A 5,396-nucleotide genomic window follows, 5' to 3' on the forward strand; every position below is an offset into this window, starting at 1 on the left:
TATTTGGGGAGTATCTCACATTCTTCTCTGCAGATCCTCGCAAGGACCCAAGAACACAGTCTGAGGTCTTGAGCACTCTGGAGCAGGTTTTCATCAAGGATCTCTCTGTACATTGCTCTGTTCATCTTTGCCTCGATCCTGACTAGTGTCCCAGTCCCTGCTGCTGAAAAACATCCCCACGCATGATGCTGCCACCACCATGCTTCACCGTAGGGATGGTGCCAGGTTTCCTCCAGATGTGACGCTTAGCATTCAGGCCAAAGAATTTAACCTTGGTTTCATCAGACCAGAGAATCTTGATTCTCATGGTCTGAGCGTCTTTAGTTGCTTCCGTCTGGCCACTCTACCATAAAGGCCTGATTGGTTGAGTGCTGCAGAGATGGTTGTCCTTCTGGAAGGTTCTCCCATCTCCACAGAGGAACTCTGAAGCTCTGCCAAAGTGACCATCGGGTTCTTGGTCACCCCCCTGACCAAGGCCCTTCTCCCCCGATTGCTCAGTTTGGCCAGGCGGCCAGCTCCAGGAAGAGTCTAGGTGGTTCCAAACTTCTTCCATTTAAGAATGATGGATGCCACTGTGCTCTTAGGGACCTTCAATGCTGCAAAAAAGTGTGGCTACCCTTTCCCAGAGCTGTGCCTCGACACAATCCTGTCTCAGAGCTCTTTGGACAATTCATTTGACCTCATGGTTTGATTTTTGCTCTGACCTGCATTGTCAACTGTGGGACCTTATATAGACATGTGTGTGCCGGTTGGTCGCTGGAGGTGGCTTATGGTAGAGAAATGAACATTAAATTCTCTGGCAACAGAAAGCACTGATGGACATTCCTGAAGCATGCCAATTGCACGATCACTCAAAACTAGAGACACCAGTGTCATTGTGTTGTGTGACAAAACTGCACATTTTAGAGGGGTCTTTCATTTTTCCAAACACAAGGCGCACCTGTGTAATGATCATGTTGTTTAATCAGCTTCTTGATATGCCAAACCTGTCAGGTGGATGGATTATCTTGGCAAATAAAATGCTCACTAAAAGGGATGTAAACAAATGTGTGCACAACATTTTAGAGAAATAAGCTTTTTGTGTGGATGGAACATTTCTGTGATCTTTTATTTTTGAAAAAAAACAGATAGTTGTATTTCATCCATGTCCTTATTCAGCCACATAGGATACATAGAATCATAGGATATTACAGTTCTTTAGGTCCCTTTGATTGGATACTCTCGAATGGAACTTTTCCAGTTTGTTCTCCAGTGTTGTATGTTCGCTAATAGAAAGGAGGGTAGAGGCGGTTTATGTACTCACCGACGTAGTTTCATCAGGGTGCCCGCACGTCAGCCTCTCTTACGCCGCCTTTTTCTTTTCAGAGTCTCTTGGAATAGGGCCTGATCCAGGGGGAGCAGTATGTCCTGCACCTCCTACTCATTGAAGTAGAAATCTTCATCCAAATCGAGGTTAGTAATCGCTGATGTCCAGAAGCTATTTTCGTTCAAAGGAAATGATGGCCGAAACATTATGTACAAAAAAAGTTCAGATCAGAGCAACAGAAAAAAACCACTAAATAGCTAAATTTGTCATGAGCCCGTAAAACACTGCTATCCATTGGAATGTCATTCTTCTGACAGGGTAGTTTGTAACAGGAGGTGGCAATTGAGTGGATGTTTCATAATTCTTTTAAATGATTAAAACATTTCTAGCCTGTCTATCTAGGGCTTTAGATTGATGCCAAAAACTTTAAGAAATGTTGGGGTTAAGTGGGTTAAAATGTTACTAGAAGTCACAGAGGATGCATGGAGGGACATATCAAAATGCTGAATTTTGTTAATTCGCTTACAATATTTTATTGTCATTAGAGCAGATGGTTGAGAAAGCAGAGCTTATGCCTTTCAAGCACTTTAAAAAAAGTCATCATTAGATTTGCATCATGAAGCCTTACAATGTTTTAAACATCAAAACATACAGCCCAACGTTTGTAGAAAAACTAAAGTTACATTAATAACTCTAAATTAAGCATATAGGAATAGCTATTTCTTTGTTAACACTCAACACACAATAGCCGCATCTGCACACTTCCTCAAATGGTTTGGAGAAAATATCCTTTCTATTTCATTCAGCGTTGTTCAATTGTATTCTTCATTCTATAAAATAATGGCACGGAATTCTAAGCAAATCTTGTCTGCTAAATGAAGTAGTGTAGCCCACTGCCATTTGGCATAGCCAGATCAGGACCTAACATAAGGACAACTCAGAGTATGCTATTCTGGTCTTCGGAAATAGACTACATTTTCTTCATATCATGCTTCTTTAGACTTGTCTAAAATAAATAATGGATTTATTGTGAAGGTGTAGGCTAAAATACATGGATTTACTAGATTTCTTAAAATTCAGATCTTCCAAAGGTCTGCATCAGTGGCTTATGTGGAAGCCAGGAGATGCTAAATGTGTTTGTTAATTAACGGTCAATAACCGTGAGACCAACAGTTATTTGCTTGACAATCACCTGCTGACAAAATTTTGTGACCACCACAGCCTAACTAGGCCGGACCTATTACCCTCTGTAGAGCCTTGTGGTCGGATGCCAAGCAGTTGCCATACCAAGCGGTAATGCAGACAGTCCAGATGCTCTCAATGGTGCAGCTGTAGAACTTTTTCAGGATCTGAGGGCCCGTGCCAAATCTTTTCAGACTCCTGAGCGGGAAGAGGTGTTGTTGTGTCCTCTTCAAAATTGTGTTGGTGTGTGTGGACCATAATAGATCGTTATTGATGTGGATACTGAGGAAATTGAAGCATTCGACCCGCTTCACTACAGCCTCATCGATGTGAATGGGGCGTGCTCAGCCCTCTGTTTCCTGTAATTCACGATCAGATCCTGATGTTGAGGGAGAAGTTGTTGTCCTGCCACCTACTGCCAGATTTCTGACCTCCTCCCTATATTCTGTACAGGAGAGATCTAAGCACGCACCCCTGATGGGCCACTGTATTGAGGGGCAGCGTGGCGGATGTGTTGTTACCTACCCTCACCACCTGGAGATCCAGTTGCAGAGGGAGGTGTTCAGTATCAGGGTCCTTAGCTTAGTAATGAGCTTGGATGGCACTATGGCGATGAACGCTGAGCTGTAGTCAATGAACAGCATTCTCACATAGGTGTTCATTTTGTCCAGCTGGAAAGGGCAGTGTGGAGTGCAACAGAGATTGCATCATCTGTGGATCTGTTTGGACGGTATGCGAATTGGAGTGGGTCCAGGGTGTCTAGGACGATGGTGTTGATTTGAGCCATGACCAGCCTTTTAACCTGTTAGATCTCTAGGGGCGCTATTTCATTTTTGGATAAAAAACGTTCCCGTTTTAAGCGCGATATTTTGTCACGAAAAGATGCTCGACTATGCATATTCTTGACAGTTTTGGAAAGAAAACACTCTGAAGTTTCAGAATCTGCAAAGATTTTGTCTGTAAGTGCCCCAGAACTCATTCTACAGGCAAAACCAAGATGATGCATCAACCAGGAATTAGCAGAATTTCTGAAGCTCTGTTTTCCATTGTCTCCTTATATGGCTGTGATTGCGCAAGGAATGAGCCTACACTTTCTGTCGTTCGCCCAAGGTCTTAGCAGCATTGTGACGTATTTGTAGGCATATCATTGGAAGATTGACCATAAGAGACTACATTTGTGTCCGCCTGGTGTCCGCCTGGTGTCCTGCGTGGAATTCGGTGCGCAATTGCCAGCTGCTCGTACCTATCCATTTGATATAGGGGAGAAACCATGTGTCCAAGAACGATGTATCAATGAAGAGATATGTGAAAAACACCTTGATGATTGATTCTAAACAACGTTTGCCATGTTTTCAGTCGATATTATGGAGTTAATTTGGAAAAAAGTTCGCGTTTTGAGGACTGAATTTTCGGATTTTTTTTGGTAGCCAAATGTGATGTATAAAACGGAGCTATTTCTAATACACAAGGAATCTTTTTGGAAAAACTGAGCATCTGCTATCTAACTGAGAGTATCCTCATTGAAAACATCAGAAGTTCTTCAAAGGTAAATGATTTTATTTGAAGGCTTTTATGTTTTTGTTAATGTTGCGTGCTGGATGCTAACGCTAATGCTAACGCTAAATGCTAACGCTAAATGCTAACGCTAAATGCTAACGCTAAATGCTAATGCTAAATGCTAACGCTAAATGCTAACGCTAGCTAGCTACTTTTACACAAATGATTGTTTTCCTATGGTTGAGAAGCATATTTTGAAAATCTGAGATGACAGTGTTGTTTACAAAAGGCTAAGCTTGAGAGATGGCATATTTATTTCATTTCATTTGCGATTTTCATGAATAGTTAACTTTGTGTTATGCTAATGAGCTTGCTGATAGATTTACACAATCCTGGATACAGGGGTTTTTTCATAGCTAAACGTGACGCAGAAAACGGAGCGATTTGTCCTAAACAAATAATCTTTCAGGAAAAACTGAACATTTGCTATCTGAGAGTCTCCTCATTGAAAACATCTGAAGTTCTTCAAAGGTAAATGATTTTATTTGAATGCTTTTCTGTTTTTTGTGTAAATGTTGCCAGCTGAATGCTAATGCTAAATGCTACGTTAGCCATCAATACTGTTACACAAATGCTTGTTTTGCAATGGTTGAGAAGCATATTTTGAAAATCTGAGATGACAGTGTTGTTAACAAAAGGCTAAGCTTGAGAGCTAGCATATTTATTTCATTTCATTTGCGATTTTCATGAATAGTTAACGTTGCGTTATGGTAATGAGCTTGAGGCTGTAGTCACGATACCGGATCCGGGTTTGGGAGATCAGAGAGGTTAAAGCATTTCATGTCAACAGATGTGAGTGTTACGGGGCGATAGTCATTAAGACAGGTTACCTTAGTGTTCTTGGGCACAGGGACTATGGTGGTCTGCTTGAAAAATGTAAGTATTACAGACTGGGTCAGGGAGATGTTGCAAATGTCAGTGAAGACGAAACTTGCCAGCTGGGCAGCGCATCCTCTGAGGACGCGTCCTGGTAATCCATCTGGCCCTGCGGTCTTCTGAATGTTAACCTGTTAAAAAGTCTTACTCAGATCGGCTACTCGGATCGGCTATGGAGAGAGCTTGATCACACAGACACCCGTAACAGCTGGTGGTCTCATGCATGGCTCAGTGTTGCTTGTCTCGAAGCGATTTAGCTCATCTGGCAGGCTTGCGTCACTGGGCAGCTCGCAGCTTGGCTTCAATTTGTGATCTGTGATAGTTTGCAAGCCCTGCCACACCCAGTGAGTGTCAGAGGCAGTGTAGTAGGATTCAATCTAAGTCTGGATTGACAGTTTGCCGGTTTTCATGGTTTGTCGGAGGGCTTGGCAGGATTTCTTCAAAGCGACCAGATTAGTGTCCTGCTCCTTGAAAG

At 42.4% G+C, this 5,396-nt stretch overlaps 1 long non-coding RNA gene across 1 annotated transcript; it reads left to right on the top strand.

Annotated features, from left to right (window-relative positions):
• The first annotated feature begins 3,519 nt into the window (after window positions 1-3,519).
• LOC149981216 (uncharacterized) lies at window positions 3,520-4,465 on the top strand. Its single transcript, XR_016483480.1, has 2 exons — window positions 3,520-4,034; window positions 4,388-4,465. It is a non-coding gene; the product is annotated as an uncharacterized LOC149981216 (long non-coding RNA).
• Window positions 4,466-5,396: the final 931 nt, after the last annotated feature.

Source organism: Oncorhynchus mykiss, chromosome 9 (genome assembly GCF_057628025.1).
Source record: "Oncorhynchus mykiss isolate SJ-2025 chromosome 9, ASM5762802v1, whole genome shotgun sequence".
In the NCBI taxonomy this organism is placed as follows: domain Eukaryota; kingdom Metazoa; phylum Chordata; class Actinopteri; order Salmoniformes; family Salmonidae; genus Oncorhynchus; species Oncorhynchus mykiss.